Source organism: Neltuma alba, unplaced genomic scaffold (assembly GCF_004799145.2).
Source record: "Neltuma alba isolate B1F8T4 unplaced genomic scaffold, ASM479914v2 tig00005313_pilon, whole genome shotgun sequence".
Classification (NCBI taxonomy): Eukaryota; Viridiplantae; Streptophyta; class Magnoliopsida; order Fabales; family Fabaceae; genus Neltuma; species Neltuma alba.
In genome coordinates, this window is record NW_021634060.1 from 1,488 (window position 1) to 20,442 (window position 18,955).

Consider the following 18,955-nt stretch of genomic DNA (forward strand, 5'->3'; position numbering starts at 1 on the left):
CCTATTGGGTGTAGTGGCACAAGATGTGCTCTTGGTCGCACTTGGTCTGGGATCCGATCGCCAGCTATATTAATCAGGCTCTATGCTTGCTGTCCAAATCCAAAAAACAAAGAGATATCCTGGATTTTAAGAGATTTTCCTTGTATAATCACTTATAATACACACAATTCGTCTATAACTACTTAACAGGTATGGTTTTTCACTGCTTACTCAGAACTACTACAAAAACTATCAAGGTTATTGCTCAGGTTGCTCTCAGTTAGAACATCCTGATGAAATTTGAACAATGTTGATTTCTAATTCACAACAATATTTTAGGAGAATTTTAATTGTGATAATGATAAATGATAACTTTAGAATTTATTTGAATTTTGACAATATTTTCATTACAGAAGATAAAACAATATCAAATGATCACAGCAATCAAAAGTTAGGTAAGTTAGTTACCTATAAAAATATGACATGTTTTTTCTAAAACAACATAATCATCTTTCTTAATATCCTTCTTCCCTCACTTACTTGATTATGGTTGAGAGAGTATCCATAAGGATAATTTAGAAAAAATTGATAAATATGAGAAATATGTCTTATATTTAGGACCAAAATTAACTTAATAATTAGGTCTTATATTAAAGACCTGAGGAGTAAATAAATAAATGGCAAACGATTTGCTGTGGAACAAAGCTTCTGTGTGGTTGGGAATTAAATTTAGTTCCAAATATAAAACCCTAATCAACTTTATCTTTTAAATCTTTAAAGTTTTATCTAAAATACCCTTATTGATTGTAAGGGGTTACCACTAAAGAGTAATTTCAATGCATATGATTAAATAGGGCAATTTAGAGAAGTCGACACACATTTAATTTGTTACAATTAACTAATTTAACTAATTTTCTTAATCTTTTCAAATTAGTTATCTAGTTCTTATATTAATAACAGGAGGTAGTATTTACTTCCCCTTCTGATATTCATATTGACTTAGAGCGCCCTGATAAAATGTGAGGGAACTAAGTAATCTGTTATGAAAACTTGAGTGTTGTTTTTATGTGGATTAGTAGTTTCACAGTATTAAAATTGTAACCCAAATAAATCAAGTGAGTTTGAGATCAAATTCAACTAAAGACATAAAAATGACAAAATAAACTTTAGTCACATGTCTTATATATTATGATGCCAAAAGTTTAGGATGGTGATTTTTTTCCAAGTATTTCAAATGAAATAAATTTCCTCGTTTTGCCTTGCTCTTAATAGTAGTCTGAGACTCCTTCCTGTGAATCACTGATGTTTAATAATAATTTCCTTTGAATTAATTCATAATTTCATATAACACCTCTGATTTTAATTATAAGAGATCTCATTTGTAATTTATAAACAATATCTTATAATTAGGACAGAGATAGTACAATTGAACAGGAGACACACCAATAATGAATTTCATGAGACTCTCCCTCCCTCTTTCGTCATTCCATGAGTGGAGTCAAGGGGACTTTCAAAAAGAATTTTTCTCTCTATGAACTTCGGCCAGACCCGCAAAAAAGGGGAAATTATTTTTGTTTTGGTGTAAAAAGCGAAAGTAATTTAGTGCAAAAAGAATCCTCCCTCCGCTTCTTTTTATAAACTCTAATTTTTTAAATGGATCTGGTCATTTTTATGAGCTATATTTGGAAGATATTTGAACATTTAATACATTTGTTTTAATTTGGTTCTAATTAATTATATGGCTCTCTCATTTTTTTTCACACTCATTCTCTCTCGTATCATTTTTTATCATTTTCTCTCACACTCACAACCCCAATAAATAAGAATGTTTAAAGAAAATAAATTACATTTTAAATATATTTGTTGTCAACTAATCTTAACATTTGATTTACAAAATTTAATATTTAAAACTTATGAAAGGAGCGGACAAGTAAGGCAAAGTGGAGAGGAGGGGCAACAAATGGGTCAAATGAGAATTTGCCAACCATTTTTTTGCGCTGAAGTGACCAAAATAAATTTCAATTCATTTTGCCAAATGAGACGATATTACAATCTTCCTTTCTCATTGACTAAATCATAGATTTCATTGAAAAAGCTAGGCTAAATTATACAAAACCCCCTAAAGTATAAGTTAGTTGCATATACCCTCCTTGATGTTTTAAAGTTTAAATTCAAACCACGTGATTTGTTGTTATTTTATTATAGAGACCTTACCGTTAAGTCACCATTATATTTTTAACGAAATTTATCACATCAAATCAACACAAGACATATTGCATCCTACGTGGCATCTTATATGGAATCCCATCGAAGTTAATTTTATAAAACTCCCCTGAACTATAAGCTAATTGCACATAACTTTCCTAACATTTTGATATTAAACCCCCTTCCATTAGTTTTCCCCCTATTTAATGCTTATCAAAAGCAACTCATTACTTTCAGTGCAATATTTTTATAATGTTATGATCTTATTTTACAATTTTAATAAATTTATTTAAGATTCTGACAATAGTTTATTAACTAAGATAGCAATTTTTGTGTGGCAAAAAATATAAGGAAATTGTTATTTAAAAATTTATGTTAACAAAAAAATATAAAAATAAAAATGAGTAAGAGTTTTTTTAAAATTATAAAATGACATTTTAATCCTTATATAAAAATGATATAATTATTATAGAATCATTATGTTAGATAGGATGCTATGTAAGATACCGATACAATGTGTCTTATGTTGATCCAATTTGGCAAATTCCGTTGAAAAGGTCATAGTAAGTTAACGGCAAAGTAATTATAATTAATAAAAAATAAAAAAAATCAAGGGGATTGAATTTAAACTTTGAAATGCTATAGAAGTTATATGCAACCTTCCCAAAGGTTAAGGTGTTTTGTATAGTTTAGCCGGAAAAGGCTAAGAATCAAGGTCAAATTGGAGAAAAAGAACTTGGGTTTTTTACCAAAACTATGACAAAATTAGCATGGCTTAACGGAGCCAGCGTTGATGGGCTATGCACAACGCGGACATACGCATTCACATAAAAGCCCATTCCCTAACTCCGGCTCTCCAGTTTTATGGCTCAAGTTTCTTTCTTTTTGTTTTTTGTTTTTTGGTTTTTTTAGTCAATGGATGATATGTAAATATTTCTGTAAACACTGATTGAGTTGAGAGATATACCCTGACTTTAATGAGCCTCTGGGACTCAACTCACCTAAACTTTTTTTGTGAAAAAAATTATTTTTTTTCATCACAAAAAAAAATCTTTTCCTTTTTTCCTTTTTTGTCCACCTGACTTTATTTCTTGTTCAGATAGTTAAACTGTTACATTAAATTAAACCCTACAAAAAGGAAATAATTAGCTGCAAAAGTTTATGGTTATTTATAAAAAGTTTGTGAACTTGATCGGATATATGTGACTATTTCATCTGTCGATTCTCTCGGTATGTCATTCTCCGGGTTCTGGTATATCTTCACTTCATCGTTATTTTACCTTTTAAGGGCACAGTAATAGTGGATGCCTATACCATGATTTTATGTGTCTGCTACAGGGTAAATGCATCCTATGATAGTAACAGGCCTGCAATTTCCTGCCTCAAAGCACAGCCTTAAACCTCTTCTTTAACACTTCGATGCCCAGGCACGAAATCTCCCTTCGTGTGAATTTTTCATTTTTTTCACGTGGTGGGTTTTCTTCCTACTGAGGAATGACTTTCTTTTAGTAATAACCGTGTGACAAGGAACAAGCACTCGTTCATCGGAAACCTTTGTTCTGAATTTAACATTTTACTAATGTTTGTGAGTTCATTGTTCAGAAAACTGTGAGTATCATGTGAACCCAGAAGACATAGGAGCTGTTGCAGAAGAGAAATCTAGCAGTAATGAGGAGCTGAACGAAGATGATTATGATTCCGGTGATGAACACGTCGCTGGTTAAGCCAACCCTTAGCCATATAAGCCTGCTCTGCTGCTAACTAATCCCATCTCATGTAATAAGCTTGATTGTTGATAAGGGGAAAAATTTCCTCTTTCTCTTAGTTTCATGTTGACAAACTCATTTATTTTTATATATTTTGGTATCTTTTATATGGGTTTTGTCAACTTAATTGGTCCCTTTTTGCCTTAATTGATTGTTCTTTGATTTATTTTATTTTATTTTGAATTATTATTTTATAGGGGCAAAATTATCATATTTTGGTTTAATTGTGACTAATTGATTTTTTAGGACAATTAATGCTACCTTATTTTTAAATTTTGTTTTCAGGTTTTTGGAAGATTTAAAAAAAAAAAGAAATTAAAAAAATAAAATAACAATAATAAAAGGGGAGAGCAAAACGGAACGTTTTGCCCTCCCCCAACCTAATAATAATAATCACTCACGCACACGAGACGGGGGTAGACGCAAGCGAAGGGGAAAACAAAAGCTGAGCGGCGGCAGAGAGAGAGAACACACACACGCGACGCCGAACGAAAGGGAGGCTGGAGCTGCGCGAAGAAAAGAAAACAGAGGAGGAGCTGGACGGCGCACACGGACCTGGAACGAACAGAGAGGTCCTTCCATCGGTCCAGTCCTCATCACCGGCGGCTTCATCTTCTTCTTCTCCTGGGCGCGGCCGGAGAAAGGACCAGAGAACACGCCGCAGAGCAGACCAGGGGAGCTGACGGTTTTCTCCACTCTTCCTTCGATATTCTTCATGGCTGGAAACGGTGAATTGCTGGTGGCAGCAAACTTGATGGCAAACCGTGGCTGAGATCCTCTGATTCTCCAATTCAACAATAATGGCAGGAGCTTAGATTTCAAGGGGGAGTTCTAGTTACTTTAATTTCTTACTCAATAATTGTTTAACAATTCCTAGGTCTTAGGATAGTTTTTCTGATTGTTGGGATAATTGTATTGCTTAATCTGATTATATTTAGGAATTATTGTGACTGAATTATTGCTTAGTATTTGACATTGGGCTGTTTATAGTTTTGATCTCAATTATAATGTTGTGGTTATGACATTTGTATTGATTTTGGAATTAATATATTGTGATTTTCTAAGGTGGCTTAGAATTTTGGATCATATAGTCTCTTACTAGCTTTAATTCTGTTATTTTGGATTTAAGAGTTCTAATTAAGCATTGGTTTTTAGCATCCTTAATCCCATTTTACTATTCTGGTTGCAGTTAGTAAGTTGGGATTTTAGGAAAATATTTTGTGGCAACTCGAGGTGGCTCGGTTGTTGGATCAAAAGCTTAATTATAATTCTTAATTCATTGTTTTAACTCTCACATCTTTTAGAGTGATGATTGCCTGCGTTGTTGAATTGGAGGATTGATTTTTATCAGTGTTATCTGTGTGTCTCATTTTCATTTCTTTAATCTCCATTCATTTTAATCACTTTTATATAAAAACAAAAAAAAAGTATTTTAATTTCAATTTGATTCGTAGTATTTAATTAACAGCTTTTCAAAATCAAAAATCTCTTTTTATAGTTTAGGTTACTTGCATTCATTTACTAGGATTTAATTTCGTTTTCGGCTCCTCAAAGTGAAACGACCCGAGTTTTGCACTATATTGCATTAATTCGGTTAATTTTTGGAGTAACCCCAAAGCGACAATTAAGGGCAGTTAAACTTCACATGTCTCTGTAAATAATGTGCCATATGAAGTTTCTTTTGCTTTATTGGGAACAGGTGTAGTTCAGGCTATCATTTGTTTCTGGTAAAGAATTACCATTTTCATTTGGGGTATATTTCTTTTCGGCAGCAAAACTTTTTCATTCCTTGTTGATAATGTCTACAAGAAATTTTTTTTCTAGTTTATATTTTTCTTTCTAAAATTAGGCGTTTTTTTTTTTTTTGCCAGGAACAGGTATCCTTTTATTTTATTTAAGATAGTCTAGTCCAAAATACTATTAGGCACTAAGGTTGTGTTTGGTAGGAAGAGTACTTAACACAAGAGATAGGGATTGGGATTGGGATTGAGATTGAGATTGAAAAAATCTATTAAAAGAGTACTTAACACAAGAGATTACTTCTTATATGGGATTAGTCAAACCCATATATGTAGGATTACAGAATACCATGAGGGGAACTGGTATTGCCCAACTTTATAGGTTTCCCTAATCCCATGCAATAAGCAATTATCCCTACTAAATACTATTTTAATGATTTTTTCAATTACAGTCCCAATCCCTATCCCTCATTTTCAATGCTTCCTATCACACGGGACATAAATATATGCACCTTTCCTAGCAAGGACTTGAACCTTGATTCTCCATATTGTGAGGCGCTAATTAGAGAATTGTATTTGCGTGGAATGGTCTGATATTCAATTTAGGTCAAACCTTTTTTCAAAGAAAAATTACAAGCTGATTCTATACTGAGCTGAACAAAATTCCTTTGGACCATTACAGTTTTGTATTAAAAATTTCATTTACAAGTCAAATCTTGTACTATTCTGGTCCTAAATATAGAACCCATTTCGTAATGTAAATTATACTATGAAATAGGTCTTATATTTAGGACCGAAAGAGTAACATGTTTGGATCCAGTTGTCATATGACATTTTATCAGCAATTGGAAGCATCATTTTCTTTTTGCCTTCTCATAGAAGTTTTTGTAGGCGATGGCAACTTAACTGGAGGGTAACAGATAATGATTTAGTCTGGTGAGTTCTTAACGAAAGATCTATTTTATGTCTTGACGTTGATTCTTTCTGGTTTTCAGTTTATTTATTACAGGATTGAGGTCTAATTTTGCACCGTAAATTCCCGTTGGAAGTTAACAAAATAGAATTAAAAAAGCCGCCTGTATTGACGTTTTTTCCTTCAAGCATCTTTGGGAATCACGAATGTTTAATAGGCATTCTCTTTGAATTAACTCATAATTTCATGTACAATTGATTCGGCAAAAAGCAGAGAAGCAGGGTTTTATACTGGTAAAAAAAGAAGGAGGAGGATTTTATAAATTATGATGCAAAAAATTTAGGATATTGATCTTGCCCTAGTATTTTAAACCATGTCAATTGTCTCTTTTCACTTTGTTCTTAATTGTGTTGTTGTCAATAGTAGTCTAAGACTCAAATTTTCCTACGAGCATCAAAGACGTAACAAATAATAAATCTTAAGGTAATTACGAGAACCATGATATTTATAGCATGGGATTGAATGGGATGGGATGCATGGATGTAGGAGTGATAATTTTCAGTCATTGTGCTTATCTATTTTCCTTTTTGGGAGAATTTCACTTGAGTCCCACATAACGGACTTTATTAAAATAAAGGCCCAAAAAATTTAAGGTATCACTGCAGTCCATTGGGCTAAAAGGAAGGTCAAATTTAAACGCAAAATGACAAAAGGGACGTTAACTAATAAAAGGGAAAATAAAAGACCGACAGCAAGGGCAAATGCTCGTGAAGAACGGAAAAATTACAATTTTACCTATCATTTATAGAGTTGCCATTTTCCTATTCTTTGTTGTAAAATTTTCAGATGTAGAATTGTTATTTTCTTCTATTTTTTGTTGTAAATTTCTATACACAACATTTTAATTTTCTATTACTTGTTGAAAATCTCCCTTTGTAGAGTTATATATGCTTTAACGTAGATTTTTGTGTATAGGATTGTTATTTTTCTGTTATTTTTAAATTTTGAATGCTTCGTTATAAATTTTCAAACTTAGCAATATAATTTTTTTCGTTTTTCACGGGCATTTCCAATTTGCTTTCATCTGTCTATTCTGTTTTTCATTAGCCAGGCCACTTTTATTGTTTTACTTTCAAACTTAACTTCTTTAGCGAAAATCTGAAATTTAATTCAGTTAAGGAACGTCAAGACCAAAACAACAAAAAGAAGCAACCCTCTTTCATCACCAAGGAAGATGGGAAGTGATCAAAGATACATTACGGTTTTTCCATCCTATGTGAGAGTTACATCACAAAATGGGTGATTGGCCTCATACCTTTTACTTTGGAAGCTAATACCCTCAATACAATCAGGAAAAAAAAAGAGGATAAATATGTCTGACTTCTCTAAACCAGCATAAATCCAGACCAATATGAATAATTCCTCTCATTTCCGCTGTAGCTGGAGGAAGACCAGTTAACTTGCAGCTAATTAAAGCCACCAATCCATTGATTCTGCTAATCCTTAATTTCATTTTGGGCCTAAGATGACTGTGGTGGTATTTTTAAAATTTCATTTTGAGCTAAAATTGTTGAGTTGGGATAACGAGGAAACTTTATATCGGAGGTAACAAGGTAGAAATCCTTTCTATCCAAGAAAAAATTAGGAGATATGTGTACGAAAACCATCATATGTATAGGATGAGATGAATTATATAGAGGGAAAATTGGGAAAATTTGTCCAGCAATGGTCCCTCGAGAATGATGAATTGTACACGAAAAAATAAGTTGCATACAAGAGAAGTAATTTGAGTAAAACAGTATATATAAAGCAATTTTCCTCACTTATAAATTAATATGTAATCTAATGATACATATTAATATTTTAGAAAAATTACGTAACATATGCTATAATTAAATAATTTATTAATTTTCTTAATTTTTTAAAATTAATTAGTAAACTACGGTTTATATTATGGAGTAGAGGTAGTATAAATTAATCAAAATCATTAAGCTGTATGTCTCATATAACGACGAAAATGATGAGAGATTGCAGTCGGGAAGGACTGTTGGTAATTGGGATCATGTTATTAATTGCCAACTCACTTTCTCTCTACGTCCCCGGACTCCACTTCTCCCTTTATTTGTCTGCTTTCAGATTATGTATATCTTTTCTAAACTTTTCTTCTCTTATGAGTAGTCCAAAATAGCCCATGTTGACCACCTACACCTATGGATATATACTCTTCTCATTATTAATGTAAGATTTATTTACCTAATTTAATTAGATTACAAAGGTTAAGTAAAGTAGTTAACTACTACCTCTAGTTGCGAAGTCTTATAATTAGGACCAGAGATAGTATAAGAAATATTACATGTTTTTTGTAAAATACCATAATCATCTTCCTTAATATTCTCCCTCTCTCTCCTACTTGATTATAGTTAAGGAAAATCAATAAGGATAATTTAGAAAAAAATTGATAAATATGAGAAATAAGTCTTCCATTTAGGATCAAGATCAACTCAACAATTAAGTCCTACATTAATGAACGGATGAGTATTATTTATAGCCCTCGTGTACCACCAATACATACGCGTTGGTATATATAATTTAAGTTTCATAGATGAAAACGTAACGTGAAAAACACAAAATCAAATTTTGGTTTTAAAAACTAAAAGCAAATGCGACCCTGGGACTAAGAAACCTATTTTTAAGTTTATTTTTATGTTATTTGATAATTTGATATTATATATATGTAGGGAAAATAACCCATAAAAACCTGGAAAATATTAAATCTCCAAAAAGTGTCCTGATTATTGATAATGCCATGAAAGTTGTAAATAGCCAGTGAAATGTAGCAAATTGTTAAATAAAAGTTGTCTATAATATGAGAGAATGATATTGTTAGTTATTAAAAGAATATTGTTAATAATTAATGAAATGTAGACAATAGTCATTTCCAACTAAATTGTTATCATTTTTAATTAATGCACATGTTATTTCCTGTTATATATCAAGAAAAAACGTATTGGTAATCTCAAGTTTAGATTGATCATTTTTCAATTAAGACTTGTCATTTCCAAATAAATTATTGTTATTTTTAATTAATGCATGTGCTATTTCTTATTATATATCAAAAAAAGTTATTTTGTTAATATCAAATTTAGACTTGTCATTTCATAATCAAGACTTGTCATTCTCAAATAGATTGTTGTTATTTTTAATTAATGCACCTGTTGTTTCTTGCTATGTATCAAGAAAAAACATATTGTTAATTTTAGGTTTAGACTTTTCATTTCTCAATCAAAACATGTCATTTCCAAATAAATTATTATAATTTTAATTAATGTACATGTTATTTCCTGTCATGTATCAGGAAAAGTTGCTTTGTTAATATCAAATTTAGACTTGTTATTTTTTAATTAGGACTTGTCATCCTCAGATAAATTGTAACGAAATGTAACCAAAGTAAAAAAGTCAACTTATATTTTTATTTGTATTACAATATTCACAAATAATAGTGGCCCAATGGTCATCTTTCTTTTTATTGGTCTAAATAACTAAAAGGGTAGTGGGATCAAATCTTACCCTCTCCACTTTCTTGAAATATTCTCACATGGCCAAAAAAAATCTGTGACTAAAAAAAATTCCACCGGCAGCCACCATACCACCATATCAGAGGAGTAGGGTTGAGCCTTTTAAAAAAAAAAAAAGACAAAGGGAATTTTTATCATTTTACTGAATTTTAATATTCTAATTTGGGAATGACTTCTCTCTCTCCCATTTAAAATCCTTGGCTCTCTAAATTGGGATATCATATATTCAGCCTTTTTATTTGTCATTTTCCCAATAAGATATCCATTAATATTTAAAAAGTTGGATTAAACTTCAAACCGAAAATACTAGAAGGTCATGATTCAAACGGTCGGATCGGTCAAACCATTCAGTTGGACCAGTAGCATAATAATTATCTTTAAAATAATATTATATACCTATAATAATATATATGCAAGAAATAAAATATCAAATTATTAAAAAATTTAAGAAAATTAAATAGTCTAATTATACATATACATTTAACTTTATATTAACCATTTCATATTTTGACAAGCCATTATTTTATATAAAAATATATAAACAATTACCAGAAAAAAATATATAAACAAATTTTATATGACAATGAAATTAACAATATAAAAATAAGAAAAGAAAAACGAAAAAAAGTGTGTGTGTGTGTATATATAAATAAATTATCTGATTTAAAAATATTTAAAGTCTTGTCTTGTCAACCTTCGCGTATCACTGGGTAAAATAAATTTAAGATTTACTTTCTTCTTTTCAAATCAGAAACTTTTTTGTGGTACTTTTTCCCCTGCAACTTTGTTTTTTTTCCTTCTCTACGGTGAACTCGGCGACTTCTTTTTCTCAAATGCCGTGAATGAGAGTTGAGAGACTTGCGATTATGGAGGGAAAAGAACCAAAAAAGTGAAAGAAAATGTCGCTGATGTTTTATTTGGCATTGATTTTTTTTTCCCCATGGCATTGATCTCTATTATCTCTCTCTCTCTCCCCCTTTCTTTTTTTTTTTTCCCCTATGGTTGTTCTTTCTCTGAGTGTGTGTGGATTGGGAGGGGCAAGTGGAAGAAAATATTTTAGATTTGCAAACTTTCAAATCCGTCCAGTTCCCTTAAAACCGTTCCGGATTCCAACTTCTAGCTCAAACGCTGGTTCAAAGCAAGTCAAAACGGTCCAACCCTTCATACCAGACCAACTTTCAAAACCTTGATATCCATACTTTTTTTTTGGTGATAATGATATCCATACATTTTTGCATATACTAAAAATCAGGCTGGATACTAAAGCCGTCAAATCACTGGATCAAGGGTTGGTGTCCAAACCAAAATCAACTCAGAATCAGACCGATTATAATTAAATAATGCTCTCTCCAATTTTATTATAAGCTTTAAATTCAAAGATGGGTGTGATCTCCTTTATAAACTTCAATTTAGAATTTGTCTAACATTTAATATATATTTTTATTTTTACCCTTAATCATTTATTCTCTTTCTTTTGTTATACATGTCCTCTCATCACATTTTGTATACATTCTCTTTTATTATTTTTTCATTCATTATAAAGGCGTCCTTGAAAACAAAACTATATTTCTAACATATTTATTATTTTTAACTAATTTTAACTACTTATTAATTATCTATAAATTAGTTATTTGAAACTTATGATAGGGATTGAGGGTAGGAGTGTTTATGGAACGGGACCAGGACACCCCCATCTTGTGTTCCGTCTCGAAAAATAGGACCGGATGCCATTTGCACCCCGTGTCCCATCCTGTCCTGGTTTTGTCTCAATCCTGACCGAGACGAGTATGGGATCGAGAAGTTCTGATCAACTATTTTTTTTTTCAAAAAAACAAGGCTCACTTATAGTTTAGTTAAAAAAAAAAAGCCCAATTACAACTTATGCTTAAAAAAAGAACTTGAAAGCTTAAGCAAATTTGTGTGAAACAACTATAAGTAAATATAAATGAGCAATATAAAATAAACTTGAGACAAATGTAAATCATTTAAATGAATATTTACTAGAAAAAATGAACAATAAACTTGAAGTAAATATAAATAAACAACATAAAATGAACTACTAGTATATAAATAAATTTAACTTACAGTAAATATCCTTTAAACTTGAATGGATGAGCTTGCAAATATATTCAGACACATTAATCTTTCAAAAACAATGACAGAAATCATTGCATATAACAATCTGAATTAATCCATAAGCCTGAAGCAAATTCATTAAAAAAAAAAAAAGAAGACCAAAACATCTATGAAAACTTAATATGTAGTGATACCAACATTAAATGAAGACTTATTTAAAATTTAGTCAAAATGTAAAAACATAGTCTATGATAACTCTCACTTAAGCTTTTTGAAATAAAAATTAAAAATTTTCTAAAAGCAAAGGAAAATGCAACCCATAAACTAAATTCTAGATCAAATTCTAACATCTATATCAGTATAAAAATAATTAAAATTGAAGGGGTGTAAATAAAGAAAACTATGAGAAAATGTTTTTAAAAACAGGGGGTTGGGACTGGGATTGGGACAGGACGTCCTGAGAGTCCTCCAAAGTCCTATCCCGATCCATTTTGGGCACGGGCTTATTGGGATGGGTACACAGTCAAGCACTACTAATTGAGGGGAGTATAATTTAATTAAGGGTGAAGGAGCAAATTTATTTATTATAATATCAAAAAAGAACACCAAACATCGTAATAAAATATTGGGTACAAATATAGCTATGAACTTTTCAAAATTGATCAAAAATGCCATTGCGGTTAATTTAAACTAACTGTCTTTACTTTTAGTGGTGGGCCCCACTGTCACTTGTACTCTGTCTAATAAAAAGATGACAACTCAAAACTCTTATCACCCAATTCCAGAATCTCTCTCTCTCTCTCATTCTCCCATTTTTCTTTGGCGATGCCCACGCCATTTCTCATCCGGTCTTCCTCACCCGATCACCACGACACTATGCCAGCTTTCGGATTATATTACATCGAAGCACCTGACAATGTTGGGTGTTCATGGAAAAGTTCAGAGAGGCTTGTTCAACGGTTTCGTTAATATTGAAGAGGAATACAAAGAACATTACTAGAAAACAATGGGCCATAAGATTTATCATATGAGACCTTCTTTTCTAGTGAACAAAACCGGTCAAGAGAAATCTAAGAGGGGAATGAAGAACATGGCGAGCGAGCGTGAGTGCTTGAACTTCCTCAACTCGAAGCCACCGAACTTGGTGGTTTACATTTGCTTTGGAAGTGCGTGTTTCTTTTCTAATACACAGTTATACAAGATAGCCACTGGGGTTGAATCATCAGGCGACTCTTTTATCTAGGTTGTTTATTTTCAGGAAAGATGGGAATGGTGAAGATGACAAGTGGCTGCCGATTGGATTCAAAGAAACGATAAGGGGGAGAGAGAGAAGAGGGGGATGATTGTTAAGGGCCCCACATGTTTTGATCCTTGAACACAAGGCAACTGAAGGGTTCATGAGCCACTTTGGGTGGAACTCAGTAATGGAGGTGATAACGCACGAGGATGGGATTGGAGTGAAAGTGGGATCACAAGCGTGGACCATCACTGCTAAGCGTGAGAGGGAGAGAGAGAAAGGATGAAGGGAATTAGAGTTGACTCGGATGAGAAGTAAGATGAAACTCAGAGCATTTAACACGTAGACACTAAGTGAGACCCATTAGAAAAAAGTAACGTCTGTTTACAAGAATTGACAGAAATGGTATATTTGGTCTGTTTTGAAAAACTTATAGGTATTTTTGCACCCAACATTTTATTATGGTATTTGATACTCTTTTTTTATATTACAATAGGTAAATTTATCATTTCACCCTTTAATTAAAAATATTCATATACAATTATAAGGAGAAAACTTATATCCAGTTCATTATTAGGTCCAGTCCAACCAGTTCTCCAATTAGCATGTGCCACCTGAATTCACTGAACACCTCATTATTTCACAGCGTCTTCTCCTCCGTTAACGAGTCACAACGTTAATCATCTCCTTCCTCTCTTTTTTTTTTTTTTTGAATAACAAGGTAAGCTTGAGCTTGAGAAATTAACAAATCAAAACAGATTACATCAGGGGAACGAGATCTGAGATAGCATTACCAAGATCTTGTGAAACTTGAGCCTCGCAAAAGGCAGGAGATTCCTATGGATACAAAAATTGAGCCACGGTGAAGAGAGGGCAGTGGCAGTGCACTCGGCAAAGCATATTGTCAGCCGTGGAAAATTCACGAACAGAGGACTGCAACAATCTATGTTATGGATTCATGATCAGTGAAGAGGAGTGGCGATCATGATTTGCAGGTATTGGGTATCAATGGCCTGAGATTCTGAGGAGGTACCTGGTTTTAGAATTGTGATTGCCGTTAAATCTTGCTCAAGTCTCTCTTTGTAGGTTCTTCCCTCTCTCTTGCTTCGTCATCATCTTTCTTTAATCTTGAAATCAATCGTTGAAAGAGTTGAAGACCCTATTTTTAGTCTAGAGATGTTTAGGTACCCATTGTTTTGAAAAATCAAAGAACTGCCTTAATTTATAAAAATTTCATATCAGTATAATTCCAAGAGCAAACTTCTCTTATACCAGCCATCCCCTTTCAATTTGTCGATAGAGAGAAATGAAGCACCGTCTTTTAATCAAAGGAGGAGGAAGCACCATTTTGATTTGTTTTGCCGTGACTCGTGAATGGGGAATCAATGGATAGCCACTGAGCACTGTAATTAATTCCATAGTAGCAAATAGAATTTAGGGGGTGTTTGGCTATCTCCCCAAACCATGGTTTGGAAAAAAATTTGCCAAACACCCTATAAAAATCTCAAACCATAGTTTTGGGGGAAACCATGGTTTTGCCTCCCAAAACCATGGTTTCGGATAAAGCCACCAGGAGCTGCTTCTACTTTAAATTATTGAACGTTGGTGGTGGGCCGAGGGAATATTACACAGAGCATGCGTCAATTATTTGCTTCCTCCTTCACTCTTCACTGAGCTCCTAGTAAGAAATAATCATATTTTTTGTTGGCAAAATAAATTATTTTACAAAAAAACATACTTATTTTATTAATATATATACATATTAATTTTTTTATTTATATTATTTATGTCTTATTTATTATGTTGCCAAAATATATATTATTAACAAATTTATTACTTCAAATAAACATATATTATGAAATATATCTTATATGTAATTATCATTTAAACTTATGTCCTTTTTAGTAATTTCTACATATAAAAAAACACTTCTGACAACAACTATCCAAACACTCTCACTTTATCAGAATCACTTTTTCAGAAAATCTATTCTCTCCAAAATTTATTCTCCAGAAACTATTCTTCAAACCATGGTTTGGCTTCATCTAAACACCTTTTTAGATTTAGGAACTTGCGGCTAGTTAACGGAGGGAGACGGTGTGAAATGGTGAGGTGTTTAATTAATCCAGGTGGCATGTGTTGATTGGTAAACTGGTTGGACTGGACCTAATGAACTACATATAAGTTTTCTCCTCATTATAATATTTTTAAAGTGTCCTTCTGGAAAGGCAGGGTAGGGGCATTAAGGGGCTACTGAGGGGCAAACAGTCATATACTATTGAAGAAACATGGACTGGATGAGTTTATGGAGGTTATTTAATGGTTTGGGTAGTTATAACTAGTTCGAGTTTTTTTTTTTTTGGGTTATTCCACACATTTTAATATAAATACCACAAATGCTTGGTTGAAAAAGGAAGGAAAAGTGCCTGGTAAAAAAAAAAGAAGGAAAAGTGCGATGTCTTACCAGCCTCTCCGTCTCTGGTTCCCTCGTCGCGACTTCTATTAAGGTTTAGTGTGGATTTAGAAAGCCTGTTTATTACCAAGATGGGTTAGGGGGCCAAACCCACTGACCCCAGAACACTTTTTTTTTTTTTTTTCATTTTTTCTGTTTTTATTAAATGTTAGAATTATACATAATAAAAAATAAAAACACTAGAAATGATATAAAATATTACACATAATCAAAAATAAGTCTTGTTTGTTATAAATGTCCTGGTTAAATCTATTGACGGTTGAGGAGAGGTTTCAGCTTCTGAATCTTGGTTAATTGAATCTCCCGCTCCCGGTATTATATCGAGATGCTCTGTATATGAGTCTCTTCAAACAGGACTTATTGCTATTGATTCGATGATCCCTATAAGGCGTGGTCAGTGATAATTAATTATTGGGGATAGACAAACCGGTAAAACAGCAGTAGCCACGGATACCATTCTCAATCAACAAAAACAAAATGTAATATGTGTTTATGTAGCTATTGGTCAAAAAGCCTCTTCTATGGCTCAAGTGGTGACTACTTTACAAGAAAGGGGAGCAATGGAATACACTATTGTAGTAGCTAAAACGGCGGATTCTCCAGCTACATTACAATATCTCGCTCCTTATATAGGAGCAGCTCTGGCTGAATATTTTATGATAAAAATTACAATGATTGTCTAATTTCTAAAGATGATAATACACAAATTCACATATTTTTTTTTTCAATGAAACCAACGTGTAACACTAAATAACCTTCTTGATCTAATTATCTCTAATGGCAATAACGTTTGAAGTGGAAGTCTGCCTTGCTTCTGCCTTCATTATTTAATATATATTTTTAATATAAGAGTAATTTAAGTAATTTAAATAAATTGATAAATTTACTAAATTAGTTTAAAATATTTTTATTTATTATTTTTCTCCAAATTAATTTATTTCACTTATAAATTAATATATAATATAATAATACAAACAAATATTTAGTAAGATCCTTCATTGGCAGTGATGGCTTAGGACGCCAGCCGGCTGGGGATGGCGGGTAGTAGGGGGCCCTCGCACTGAACCGGGAATTTCTAAATATAAAAATTAGTTTGTGGTCTTAAATGTAAGATTTTACTTTATTTTTTTCTTAAATTTATAATGTGTTTTAAAAAAATATTCTTATTAATTGTAAGATATTTTTACTTATGTATAGGTCTAATGCACATGATTAAATAAAGATAATTTGGAAAAGTCTAATCCCTCCTAATTAATTATTTAACTTTTATAATATTTGAGATGTTATTTAATAAATTTTTTTTGTCTAACTCAGAATTTCCTCAAATAAATTTGAGATTAATTATAACGCCCCACGTGATTTTCTCATGCTGTAACACACCACGTGAATTTTGTCGTCGGACCAATTATTGTGGAAGTGGGGACATTAACCCATGTGTAGAATCTGCCAGAACCACAGCGTTCCGCGTTTTCTCGCCTTTCCATACCCCCCATTTTTTCATGGTTTTCTGCATTATGATCAGATTGCCATAAAATTAAAATAAATAATCAGAAAGTTATTTTTTGTTCAGTTTTTATCAATTGAATAAGGAGGAATACAAAATAAGCAAATTCTTCAATTTTCATTCGCTGATTGATGCCTTTATTATTTAAATCGCGTGGCCACGCGTTGTATTGACTGCTCTCTCTGCTCATCATATTATTAAAATGAATAATTATTTTTTGAACATATTATTAAAATAAAAAAATAACATATCATAATTTTTAAATAATATATTATATAAAAATTAAAAAATACCAATATTATAAAATAAAATAAAAATAAAAATATAATATACTTATTATTTTGTTAAATATTTGAATATAAATATAAATTATTAGAAATTTTTACTAAAATATAAAAATTAAATTGAATAAATAATAATATATTACATTATATAATATATATAATAAATTCTGTATATAATATTTATTATATATATTTGTATTTGTTATTAAAAATATTATATTTATTTATTTTTGCATCAAAATTTTGTAGATATTTCTCAGCTCAACTAGCAAAAATTTAGCACGGGTGTAGGAGGTTTCAGGTTCGAGCCAACACTTGTTCATAAATTAAGCCAATTTGTGAGATGGCGATGATTTGGACAAAACGATCATGTGGCAACTCATAATGATGGACAAGTGACGATGACTATCTTCATTCAATGAACAAAATATCTGTGCTTCAATAAGAAGCCATGAACTCAAATGATAGAGTCTCGTATTAATAGTGTGTTATGAAATTAACCAAGAACAAAAAATCCTATTTATAGGCATCTTTACATATAGGATACACTTATACTTAAATGATAGATAAAAAGTACCCTATTTGTAGGCATCTTTACACATAAGTTACACTTATACTTAGATAATAGATAGTGGACAATAAATCATGTGAATGTGAAAGGGGGGTTAAGTTACAAGATTAAAGGCATGTTAGAGGAGTAATTGAGTAGTGGAAGATTAATGTCTAGTGAAAGTAGTGAGAGTTGATGAAGTTGAAGAGGAAGAGGGGATGAACATCTACACTTGATAATATTCATAACAATCCTGCAATTAATGTTCATTATTTTTTTCTTTCCTTCACAACGTCATTTATATGGATAAAATTGGAAAAAATTAATTTGAAATGGATTTATTAAGTTAACTATCATTTATTAATCCTAATAAATTAGTTAAAGTGGTTGGCCATAAAAGATAAATTAATTAAAGTGACAGTTATTGTGACAAGAGGAAGTAGATAATAAAATAACCTGGTCCCCATAAGTCCAAACTCCGAACCCAAGGAATTAGTCCACAGAGTAGAGTATAATTGTATCCGGAGCAAATAAAAGAAGAACGAAGAAATATTTAGGATGGATCCAAAATAGTTCCCCAAAAAACAGAAAAAACAACGAGTTGCTCCAAGAAGGGGGGAAAAAACTAGGTTATTGGATATTAACAATTACGTA